The following is a 13201-nucleotide window of genomic DNA, read 5'->3' as shown; positions in this document are numbered from 1 at the left end:
GCTGAACCCCAGCACATCAGTGGGGTGGGCTGTCCCACCTCAGGCAAGGCAACACTCCCGAGACCACACCACCAGCAGACAAGTTAGTGCTACCTACAGCTCTTGGGCCAGGTCGGTGGCAGCAAATGCACCCATCCACAAGGCACCACCAAACAAACAGAGTGATTTTTCCTACCTGTCACAAATCTATTTCTCAGTGTATGGGGATTTCCGTAACTTTTCATGCATATGGAGATTTTATTTTTCCCTTCTTTTTCAATTACATGTTTCATTAACTGTCTGCACCTCCCGATTTGCTGATGACTAGCTGAGGTTTCCAGACTGAATTAATGAAGAGGGAAATAAAGCAATAATCTATTACCATTTACAGCTGCCACGGGATGATGCAAAACTTAATCAGTTGTTTGTAAAATACCTTCACTAGCAGGGGAAAAAAGCTGGGAAAAAAGCAATCCCTTGCTGAAGATAATTTCCACCCCATCTCCCTCTCAATTCTCTTCTGAAGAAATGCCTGGGGAAGTGGAAGTCCTCAAAGTGTGTCCCATGGATGACAGCTTTAGGTTTTCTGCTAGAGAAGGCTCCCAAACTCCTTCCAGCAATGCCATTGCTGCTGGCCCTTCCCACTGGTCACCAGACTATGGGATCACTGTTCTTCCAGCCACATACAACCCCACTGCAGGCAAAAGAGCCACCCTTGAGGACCAGAAGATCTCCCTTTGGCTTTGCCCAGCAGCGAAGCATGAGCTGTGGTGGGCTCTCAGCCAGACATGGTGTTATTTGCATCAGAGACCATGCCCTGACTTCAGTCAGTCCTTTCAGCCTTCCCTTGGTTCCCCACAGGTTCAGAAGCTCTCTCTGGTCAGCTCTGCCCATGACAGATGGGTTTAGTCAGCACTACTTGGATGGGCTTTTTGGGAATAAATCCATCAGCCCCATTTCTGACAAGATCGGTCCAATGAGACATGCTGACCTGATGCAGTCGTGCCAGGACTGAGATCCACATAGCTCTTCCTCAAAGACGTGAGCAGCGGGTAGATGCGGACCTCTGAACAAGACAGCCCCTTCCAGTTCACCTCTGCTGAACCATGTGAGAAGCAGCTTCAGTTCACTGTCAGCCATCACCACTGTCCCAGCAGCGTCAGAGGAATTTGGCTGGTCCCACACTCACACGTTCCCCCCTGAGAATACCTCTCCACTCCCTGACTCGGCCCACGTTAATTGTGCATAACATTTTAAAGACCACCCAGCTTGAGCTGCAGAGCATTCAGTGATGGATAAAAATAACAATTGCATTAAGTGAGGCTATGCTCCTTGCCAAAAAGATTAGCAGTGGGAAAACTCCTCCTTTAGGGAGCTTTGCAGCCAAGGACTGGCCTGTAGGGTTCATGACCGACAGCATGCCCCACGTACGTTTAACAGCTATGGGGAAAACGTGGGAAGAATTACAAGACTGGTGACTTCCCCTAAATCTTGCTTTTGTCCTCATTCCTAAAAGGGAGAGCATGGTCAGGTCAGCAATCCCGGCTAAACAGTAGGCAGCTGGCCCTGAGGCTCGTTTATCAAAGATATTATAGGGGGAGCTGGTGGCAGGAAGGGTGTACCAGCCGAAGCATCATCTTTGCCTCCCGTCCGTTTGTTGTTAAAACCAAACCAAGGATATTAGAGAAGGAGGAACAATCACCTAATTTGTTTGTCAAACAGACTTCCACTGAGCACCTCCAGGGTCCATCACTAGCCACCCCAACTTGCCACACATCATCGTACAATGAAGAACCAAGAAGAGGCACGAGCCAAATGATGGAGTACAGAGAACAAGATTCCCCAGAGGTGAAAGATGAATACTGACATGTACACCCACCCCCTTCAGTTATTTTTATTTTGCAGAAATGTAAAAAAAGGAAAAATAGACTTGAGACTTGTTAGGTACAAGTGAATTAACCTGTCACTGTGCTGACGGAGAGAGAGTGCTGTAGGACCCAGAAAGGTTCTCTCACCCATTGCCTAAAAAGCTGAGTGAAAGACCCAATACGCTTGCTAGCTTTGAATATTTAGAAATCTGTTAACAATGCTTCTGTTCCTCAGGTATCTCAAAATCAAGGACGGTGGATTCCAGCCTGTTTAGAGAAAGTATTCAAAAGAGTCAGTTGTTCTGATGTTTGTGGATTTAATGATCCTGCCAGAGGAATGATTCGGGGTGAGCACCAAGAGGTTTGTCCTCTAGACGGCCGATCATCAACTGTTTAAAATTCCTTGTGGGGCTTAAATATTATGTCCATTTTCCAACCCTTTCCAACACTTGCTCTCAAAATAATTCAGGAAAGTCTGTTATATGGCCTTATACCTGTTTTTGCTGGAAAGAGCATTTCAACACTGGACTACAGAGGACCTGGTACTTTATGCACAGAATTGGATTTTTTGGCTGCCTTTCACCCTTCAAATCTAATAAGAGGTTACTTGGCTAATTTTACAGTGCAATGTGGACACCACCTTTATGTTACATTAAAAAAAACAACAAAACAAAACAACAAAAAAGGACTTGTCACATCAGAAACACAGCAAGATCTTGCAGAACCTTTAGCCTAAGATGCAGAAGCTAATGCATGCACCAATTATGTTTTTTGTTTGTTTTCTTATTCTCATACATAATAGCTCCCTTTCCCCATCTCCAGTCAGTTTCTGATCACTGCTAAGCAGCAGCCTTGACACCTTCTGAAGGAACAGTAAAATGTTGGGACAGGAAAGCAGACAGTGGTAATATTTAATGATTAAAGTAATTTCTTTGAATCTCAGACTATTAGGAACCTGCCAAAAATTATTCCAAGTGAGCTAAGAGTTGCATAGGGTGACAACTGTGTATAGACAACCATGACAAAAAAGGTCTCTCAACACCTTCTGAATTAATTAATAAAGTTCCTCCACCACCAAGCCTTCTCCTGAGAGCCCCAGGGCCCAGTTTTCCTGCTTTTGATTGATTTTTACTTAATCACAGAGCTTGTTAGTCCCTAGCAAGCACCCACATTAATGGGGCTGCTGCATCATGCTTGACCTCCTTTGGATTCCATGCAGGGGACTCAGTGATGGTGCCACCCAGCCAGATGTTTCCAACATTGGAAAGAAATGCATCTTTTCTTTTATTGGACACCCTGGCAAGAAAGCCCATGTGGAATGTAAACGCTGTACGCAGAGATATATATTTTCTTTCAGTGTTTATAAACACAGAGCCCAGTTCTTCCCCCACTGGGGTTATACGAGACCAGAATTTATCTATGTTCGAGAACGTACTCCTGATTTACACTGAAGTGAGCAAGCAAATTGTCTGCAGGAAAAAAAATAGACTAGGCAAGCAATTGTCACTTTGCATATAAATTTGAATACACATACAACACAATATTTAGATTACTTGCAATAAACAAACTGGCCTCAATATCCACAAGAACAAACCTCAGATCCAGAGGGAAAGTCAGGGAAAAATACCCTCATCTTCCCCAGCAGAAGGGAGGCTGCTCAGACATGAAAAATGCCCTTGGCAACACCTTGATTTGACATCTGCTTTGACATCCCTGAGCCAACCCTCAAATTTTCTTTGCTAAAAGAGGAGGGCCAGAGTGTCACAAACCATAAGCCCACAGGTCTACAAAGGTTTTTCTGGTTTCTCTCCAGCTCATTGCTGCTCATCCATACTCCAAGCTTCCTTCCCTTGACTCTTCTCCTGCCTTGCTGTGCCCCATCCCATGTTTGCTGCCCCACAGGACCACAGGCTGGTCCCAAGAGTCACTGGAGACAGACTGCTAGGCTGGGTCTGCCTTCTCCCACCCGTCTGCTGGCCCAGCCTTCAGTACCTGCAACATCACCCTGTGATTCTAATGGACGTAGGCATGTGGTTTCTGTTCGTGGGCTAAAAAGCACGAAATCAAAGTAAAATGATTCGATAGCTGGCAAGCATATGGATGATGTAAGAAGGATGGTTAGCATCAAGTGTCCTTACAAGACACTAGAGAAGTCACTAATGTTTTGACATCAAGAAATTTATGATACTTGTGAGGCTGAGCTCTGATAATGATGCATTTTCTGGCCCCAGCACTGCTGTTATTGTTGAAATAACATGAATGTACTGGTAACAGAATAAAGCATTCTATACATATGTTTACACACACTCATATTTATAGATGTACACTCAGACACACAGGAGGGGATAGATAAATATCTGTAGTTCACAAATGAGCAGTTTTAGGAAACTGCAGGACACAAGGGAGGATTTTGTTTAGAGTACAGTTTCCCCCTTTCTCCCTCCAAGACAAGATCTCTAACATCTGTCACCCATGACCTTCCAGCAAAGCTAAAGGGCTCACGAGTACAAACAGGCACCACACAGAAAGGCTGAGCTTTGGTAGGGTGCTCACTTGATTTTGGATGGATGAGGAGAGCTAACTGTGCTCATTCCCTGCAGCTTCTGTCTGCTGCTCCTTTGCCACATTGATTTAAAGGGTTGGGGACACCCCTCGGCCAAAACTGGCCAAAGGTAAGCTTCATCACCAACACTGGATCTCTCTCCCTCCATCCTCACCATTTCCTGACTGTATCTGAATATGGGTGGAGACACCTCACTTTTAATCTTTTTTTAATACTCTTATGGAGGGAGTTGGAGATCATCAAGCTTAATAAAGCTCAATATGTTCAGAAAACATCTCAGCATCTGGTGCTGCATGACAGGTTAAGTGGACGGCCATCAGCCCTAGGGAGAGGGCTACCACCAGAAACAGAGCTTACATTAGCAAAGGCAAGTACGTGCTGCACCCAAAGAAGGGGAGAGCTATCACAGCTTGACTTCAAGCCTAACCACTTCGTTTGGGAGATCAGATTCTCATGATGGCAGGAAAAGATTGATACCAAACATCTTCTCTTGCTCTGGAGGTGGTGCCAAGCCACATAGAAGCACACCCTTCCTTTGCATCAAGCCATGCTCAGAAATCCCTGCCGGGGCTAAGTGGCATTCCAAACCATGAATCATACATGCTTTGCAAGTTCCCATCATAAATGTCTGGCAGCTTAACTTATACTGGGCTTCTGCAGAATGAAAAATGTGTGCCATTTTCCTAGGAATAAAACAAAGCAGGATCTCCTTTCTTCTGTTATCCGTTTGAGGGAAGTTTGGGCTTTCTTTTCAGGCTGCCTAGAGGCATATGATGGGGCAAAAATGTGGGGATAAAAAAAAACCCACCCCCAAAACACTACCTCTACTTAGGATACTCATTCTTTGCAGCTGACTCTTGATTCTGGCCCAACGCCCCTCTTCCTTTGGACTAAGGGAACCATCACAATGAAGTCATATTGGGTGGTCTATTAAGAGCACAGACCTGAAGATGAGCTGAACAAACATAACAGATGCTGTTATAGTTGTTTTGTCTACAAGGCTGGTTCTTCTTCAGTGCCTTTGGATAGCTCTTCACAAAGGCCCAGAAAGGGCAGACAAATTATCCCACAATATGCTGGGATGTGCCATGAGTCCTTGGCATCAGATATATGCACCAGGGACAGGGTGGATGCTACAGTCTGAGGATTATTTTGCAGTCAGTTTGCTCTCACAAGCTAGCTAGACTAATGTGAAGGATCAGGGGTATAGCTCACTGCAGTGAGCTGTGCTTGGGGCACTGCCAAGCACCCCTAGTGAGGTGGCAAGAGCAAACTTGCTGTGAAAGACAGCTAGAAAGCTTCTGCAGAATAAGTTTTCTGACTTATAAAGCATAAAATCAAAATCCTTCCCTGGACAACATCCCTTTTGTTTAACGGGGAAAGTAGTCCTGAAAAAGCAAAGTTTTTCTTTGGGAAGACTTGAATGGCCAAGCCTTGGGAGACGGCTGTGAAAAGTGAAGTCAACAATCAGGAGGAAGGTGAATCTGAAATGATGATCAGAGGGCTGGAGCCGCTCTCCTGTGAGGGCAGGCTGGGAGCTGGGGTTGTTCAGCCTGGGGATGAGACAGCTCCGGGGAGACCTTACGGCAGCCTGCCAGGGCCTGAAGGGGCAGCGAGGAAGCTGGAGGGGGCTTTTTACAAGGACGTGTGGGGATAGGGCAAGGGGCAATGGCTTTAAACTGACAGAGGGTAGGTCTACATACAGGTATTAGGAAGGAATTCTTTGCTGTGAGGGTCTGGCCCAGGCTGCCCAGAGCAGCTGTGGCTGCCCCATCCCTGGCAGTGTTCAAGGCCAGGCTGGATGGGGCTTGGAGCAACCTGGGCTGGTGGAAGGTGGCCCTGCCCGTGGCAGGGTAATAGGAACTAGACCCTTTCCAACCCAACCCGTCCTATGAAGTACTCCATCCAGGAAAGGCCCTCAAGAAAATAAAACCTATTTGTTGCAGATTTTCCTCCTCTTTCTTTATTGAGAGGAGGGGGCCCTCTACACAGTCATCCACATAAGGATCAGAGTCCTTTTTTCACTCTGCTCCACATGCCACCAGTTTACACACCCATACACAAAATCCTTTCCCTGCAGACATGAGCTGCACCCATCCACACCCCTTTCCTTGCCTCCAAGTCCAGCTGCCCAGTGGAGACCTCAAGCCTTGCAAGGCAACCTTTCCCAGTTTAATTAACCCCCCTCATTCAATCCCTCTGACCATGCTGCAGTAACAGCAGAAAGGGGAAAAGAGCTGGAACAACTTGACTAAATTCCTTGTGCTTGAGAAAAGCCCTTGGTGGGGGTCAGGAGCTGCAGACCATTGAGATACCCAGCCACTGGAGACATGCCCACATTTTGAGAAATAGGTGCAAGATTAAGGGGTATTTTTCCATGGTACAAAACAAAGAGCACCACTCAGATACATGTTAGTTAAAAATAAATAAGTCAACAGAAATCTCTTTCCAGACCAGCTCAAGGTGAAGCTGAAGACATTTCTCTCCCAGTTGAGGCAAAGGATGTTGCAGAAAAGCCCAGCTTTTGTGTGAAGCTGAGCACCACACAGATGCTGTTAACATAAATCTCTTGTCTGCACACGGCAAATGCCCTAGGGCTAAACACGGATCCAAAGCAGTCAGACCTCTCACCCCCTAATCCACAAAAACCAGGAAGAGAAGAGCGGGTGCAATGTGAGGGAGGGAACAGAGCAAGGGAAAGGAGCAGGGACTGCCATGAACCCAGAAGGGTTCACCACACCGAAGCTCCTACACAGCAAACGCACTAGGACTCTGCTCAAGCATCATTTTGCTCAGTGCCACCCACCGTAAATTCGGGGCAGCCAAAGGACACGCACAGCAGGTCCTGCCCTGGGTCCTGGCCCTCTTGAAGCCAGCAAGACATTTGCCAACAATGCAGCAGGCTCCGGAATGGGCTTCTCATCCAGACACTCAGAGGTGTTTTAAGTCACAAACCCATCAAAAGGGGGAAAAAAAAAAAAAAGAAATAATTCAGTGTTTGTTTTTGTTGGATCCCTTTTTTTGCCAGGTTACTGACTTAAATCAGGGTCCAACAAGCACTGAAGCCAGCACAATGTAAAGAGTGAACGTGCAGGACTAGAGCAAAGATGATAAAAAAGGGAAACCTCACTTCTTTTTCTTTTGTTAGACAGTAAGATTGCCTCCACCTGCCTTCCTAAACTCAAACCCTGGGAGCTAGGATGGCAAGAAGGAGCCAGGATAGCAAAAGACAGCCAGCTGCTACCAAAACCACCAGCCAGTAAATGCAGAGATTTAAGAAAATAAGGGAAAGAAGCAAAACACAACCTGCCCAAGAGTCAAGTTCTGGGTTGGGCAGCCTAAGAGCTTGATAAAGCCAGCTAGAAGAGATTGCCCATGCAGATGCATTCACAAAAAAAAAGGGGCTATCTGGAACCATTGCCTTTGTCATCAAGATCCAAATTCCAGCCTAGACTCTGCATGGGAGAGGAAGAAAGCAGCCACTCAGAAGCAGAAGGTGAAAGGCTCTTTCCACTTCTCAGGTTGATCCTCAAAGACAGAACATAGGAAACCCTAAAATAACCTTCTTGAAACATCCTCAGGCACCTACTCACATGTTACAGAGAGCTGGTATCCGATGATCATGATGGAGATGGTCTTGCACAGGCTCCTGGAACAAGGAGGGAATGAGGAATCCAACAGTTACTCCTCTTCCAGGTGCTGGCACCTGCATAGATAAGTCTTCCTAGGGGAAGCGTTGACAAGATGCTCTCATGTAGCGCTTCTTCCTGTGAGCAAAAATTGCTGGGCTGTATTCACAGCATTTGCTGTGACATTTGAAATGGGTAAAGCAGGAGAGAACAAAATAAAAATGATTGAGAAATGGTGAAATAACTTGAAAAATTAAGTAGGAAAAGCAGAAGAAAAATGTTCTTGGAGCAGATGGAGCAAGCTGCGTCTCTTACCTGGCTCCCTCTGGTTTCACCATGTCTACCCACTTAACACACACAGGGGCTGGTGAAGGACAGGCCCATAACTGCTTTTCCTTACAACTTTGTGATTTTGTAAAACCCCCTCTTCCCTTCTCCAGAGCAAGAAAATCCAACATTTCCAGTCTCTAACTCCCTGCCTCCCACCATTTCACCTGTACCTACCTTCACCATGCTCCTCCTCAGCTGCAGAGGCAAGAAGTGCCCCCAGTGCTCAAGACCAAGGAGCACCAAAGCTTTATTTATTGGCAAAAGGCACCCTGCCTTGTTCTCATCACCCTCCTCCTGCAGGCTAAAGGTCTTAAAGCACCTGCTCCCAGCACCTGGGGCCCCATTGCATTTGCTACTACTGAGCATCTCTTGGACCAACACCTCCTGACTTGGAGCTTGGATATCACCAGGACTCAATCCATAAAGTTACCTTTTCTTGTGGGTGTAGGACTGTACAGGTTCCTCTCATTTCTAAAAGACCCCTGGTTTCTAACGCAGTGATATAGATCCCCAGGGCCCCTACACCAAGCTCAGGCTTCCCTTGCGTGCATACACAGGGCCTTCCTAAATGCAAGCAATCAGACACACGGTGGGCTGGGCAATAAATAGGGTGGTCCCCACTGTGCCAGGGATTTCTGCCTGCCTCCTGAGCCGTGGAGGTTTGCTTTCCATAGCTAGTTACCACAGCTTCACTTCTATTGAAGATTACTGCTACCTTTCCCAACTCTAGGCTTGTTAAGCTAGACAGGAAAAAACAAGGCATAGCCTAGCTGAGACAGCACAGGCAGAGATAGGAAGAGCAAGAAGCAAGCTCAGCTGATGTCCTCAGTAGCCCCATGCTAATGCAAACAGCCATAAAAATCCTCCTTCTCCTCCTTTGCTACCCCCATTCCCAGACTTACTGCTGGCTCAGCTCCTGCCCTATATCCTCTCCCGAGGCAGCTCCACCCCATCGTCAGGATGAAGTCCCACCTTGCTCAGCCCCATCACTCCCCTTGAAGGGGCAGCTCTGGGTGCTCACTATGGGGCTCCCCCAGCCCCACGCAGCTAGTGTGCAGGCCAGGTAAAAGCACAGGCAATGTCCCTTCCCTTGGGTCAGCTCTATCAGCCACATGTGTTTTGAGTTAAGACGGGGTAAGTTTCCAGTAAGTAATGCCCACACAGTCCCCTGGGTAGTACCAAAGTCTGAGATTAATTGCAACAAGAAGTCACACGTTTTGTACTGCTGTTAGCAAGATTCAGCGCTTAATTGAATTGCGAGGCCCCTTGAAAGCCTAAAGGCAGAGTACGGTTGTAACTCCCAGCCTTTCCTCAGGGGTCTTGAAGCGCCGCATAAGCAAGAACATCACTGTTGCTGTTTCAGCAACGGGGGAAACTGAGGCAGGGAGGTGATGTGACCATTCCTGCTCATCCAGCTGGCCCATGGCAGAGAATCCATCTTCCCAGAGTTACGGTCCAACCTGAGATCCACAAGACAAAAAACCATCATTTTCTGCAGCTCCCTGTAGTGAACAGCCCATGGTGGAGACCCACTCTGAGCAGACTGCCCCTGATCAAGCCATGAGGATTCCTCTTTGCCAAATGTTCCTGCAAGGAAGATTGGTCGGATTTTGCAATCTACAAAGCTCAGAGAGCTCAAAACTTTTATTCCAGATTATATCCAGAAGTCAGATATTTCAGTTAAGACTGGGAGGTGGGAGTGGGTGGGTTCGTACTTAGAGAGCTCTTTATCAACACTTGACATAGGGGATGTATCAGAACAATTTTGGCTCCCAACAGCAAAGTACCCACTGACAGGTAGGGCAACCATGTATTCAGCAAGCAGAGGGACATATTTTTGGAGAGCAACACCCTCTCCTTTAGGTCCCCACTGAAACCTTATTCCATCCATCTTTGTCTTTGAGAGGAAGATGCTGAGCTTTGCGAGCATGGGTGTCATCTGGACCGGGCTTGAAGATACCACTGCAGCCCAAATGGCAGCCACCTCATGTTTCCTCACCCTGGAAATACTCTCTTTGCTGCATCCTTAGGGAGTAAAGTTTTAATCACCCAGGAGATGCCTCTTGCCTGGCTGCCGGTTCATGTAGTTCAGTTTGCACCAGAGCATGCTCACCTCCCTCCGGAGGGTCCCGAGGTCCATTTGCACACATTGGCCCCTGGATCACATTCCCCTGGGCGCGAGCTGAGCACAGGGAGTGAACAGATCGGATTTTCTAGGAGGTCCCTGAGTAAGGACCAGAGTGCTTCCATGTGAGCTGGGCACAGCAGGCATGGCTGCTCCCTGGTCTCCCAGCATCGCTCTATGCAGAGGTTTAACGCTGGCGATTCACATCTCATCTGGGAGAAAGGTGAAAAGCTAAACATCTCCCCATGTATAGAGATACATAGCCCTGGAATTCCTGTTTATAAAACTGCAATCAGTGCAAGCGCAAATTAGGTAGAATCAGTCAAGAGTAGGAAATGGCCGTCAGAAGTTTTTAGGTTTTTTTTTTTTAATTTAAAAAAAGAAAGGCAATTTAAAACCGCTTTGGCTGCTGAGCTTTCATAAAAGCTTTCCAAGACTGCATTTCTATGTTGCGTGTCACCATGGAAGACACACGAGATGTAGTGAATTCCCCCAAGTTAATTTGAATTATGCCACAAAACAGATGTGTTCTTTGGTGCACAGAGAACCTTTTTTCTTCAATTTCAAAATGACTACTGCCACATCCGATCAGCTCTTATTATCCCACTGCATCGTCTGACGTGACATAACGAGTCATGACACCCTCGTATATCATCAGGAGAGATGGTAGCAACTCCGCCAGAGTTGAGAAGAGCAGCTATAGCACTGTCGTGTCGTAGGAGCAGGTTTGATGGGAAGCTGGGGCTACTGTCGTGAAGGTATTTGGGAAAGGAGAGATTCTCCTTTCTGTAGCAATTAAGACCTTGCAATCAAGCGGCATGCAGGAACGAAGGAGGTGGAATTAATCGGTGAATCGTATGGAATTTCACCCTCTGGGCTCAGCTCCCAACTTGTGGGAAAAGACACAGATTTAATCAGAAGCTTTGAAAGCAGGAAGAAATCATTAGAAACACCCAGCCTGGCCTCCTGTGTTAGAGCAGGTTGTACTTTTCACACAGAAATTCCTTGTCAAGTCCAATAACCCAGGGCTGAGGAGGAATCTGCCACTGCATGACAGATAGAAGCTCAAGACAAAGCTGAGAAAAAAGGCACAAGATCCTTTGGGCATGTATTCCAATGGTTAAACCCCTCTCATCTTTAGAAAGCATTAACCTAATGCCAGTTTTCTGACTTCACCTTGCAGTCGGTGTACCTCGCCAGGTCCCCTGCTTGGTTGAGGACACCACAGCCAAAACTCGGTGACATGCAAATCGCTGATCCAGGCAGCAGATTTGTGGGGCCATGAGCGCAGGGACATCCAGAGATACTTTCTAAGTGCCCCGTGAATCTAGAAGTAGCACCGTTCCCTCCTACAACATCCTCCTCTGAGATCTTTCCACCTCCAAGTGGTAGTTCAAGGACTGCCACCAACCACGCTTTCCTGCTCTTCCCCTGGATGCCTTCAGAGCCCAGGTACCAAACATTTCATGTTTGGTGGTTTTTCCTTGTCTTATCACCACATTTCCAACTTTTTCCGTGCCTCCAGATAAACTCATCAACTGTAACATTCAGTTTCTCCTTCCCACTCTTGTCACGCTGAGTATAGATAACCATGACCATGGAAACGCCCTTCAGCATGACCTACTGTTGATTTAACCAGTTGTCCCCCTTAGAGCCTATAGATCCTCCCCATCAGCCCGTATCTCTCCATTTCTGCTATTACCGTGGCTCGACTGAACCCTAAGCATACAAAGGTACATTTGCACGCTCATGCTTGCAGGGCAGCAATATCACAGGGTCATGTCTGATTTTCCTTTTAGGTAAGCTGCTGTTGGAAGAGCTCAGTGCTGAGCTGTACGGTAAGTTTTCCAGATGTGAGTCATTCTCTGCATCACATATGGGGGGAAAAGTCCAATTTTACAGCACTTCTGGTGAAGGAATGCAGAGAATGTGTTGTAAACACTCCCCCCATCAAATAGGTGGTAAATTGAGCCATGAACGTTTGAAACACTGTACTTTGGAGAACTGGTGGGAATGACTTGGAGTTCTGAGGCTCTTCAGTCAAATTGTTTGTTCCTTCCGTTCCTCAATTTCTTTTTGTTGTATTTCAGATGACGAGTGAGCTTTTCCTCTGCCTTACTCTCCTGGTATGCTGTAGTGGTTACTCACAAGGTGGCTACCACAATCAGTAAGCAAGAAAAAAATTGTGGCTCTACCTATTTTGTCATCGGCTCTACAATGGCTCCCTTAGGAAATCCTGGCCTGAACATGGCCAGGGGCTGCCCTGGAGAGCACCTTTCTGCCTGTCAGATGGAAGACGGGTGTTTTCCCACCTTTGGAAGATCTTTATCCATAAACAGGCAAACAAACAAACGACTCAGCAACCTTTCTTCCCCTAGTGAAAATATTTTAACTATCCTAGATAAAGGAGCCAAGCTTGACAAGGCATTACATGTGCTTTTCATGAATTTTTGCAGAAGGCGGTTTCTGGACTGCCTGAAGGAATGCACTTACCATGCTGTTTCCCCTATATAAAAACACTGAATTAGCATTTCTCCCTGTGATTCTCAGTGTAATATTGCTGTGTGCAGAACAATACAGGATAAGTAAAAACCCATAAAAAAGGCTCTCATAAAACTGCGCAGTGCTTGGGTTTCTTTCCTTAATCTCTTGACTTCATCAGTTGTTCCATCTACTGATGGGAACAAGGGTCTCCTCCACAGTGCTC

The 13201-nt window shown here is 46.7% G+C and overlaps 1 long non-coding RNA gene across 1 annotated transcript in view; it reads right to left on the bottom strand.

Moving 5' to 3' along the window:
• LOC130154262 (uncharacterized) overlaps nt 1–8244 on the bottom strand; it is a 79816-nt gene extending 71572 nt beyond the window's left edge. The window contains exon 1 of the long non-coding RNA XR_008823663.1: nt 8004–8244. This is a non-coding gene — a long non-coding RNA (uncharacterized LOC130154262). The remainder of the gene's footprint in view (nt 1–8003) is intronic.
• Between the last annotated feature and the right edge of the window lie 4957 nt (nt 8245–13201).

This window comes from Falco biarmicus, chromosome 8 (genome assembly GCF_023638135.1).
Source record: "Falco biarmicus isolate bFalBia1 chromosome 8, bFalBia1.pri, whole genome shotgun sequence".
NCBI classification, from domain to species: Eukaryota; Metazoa; Chordata; class Aves; order Falconiformes; family Falconidae; genus Falco; species Falco biarmicus.
Note: the sequence above shows the minus strand (reverse complement) of the source record. Positions and strands in the feature narration are given on the sequence as shown.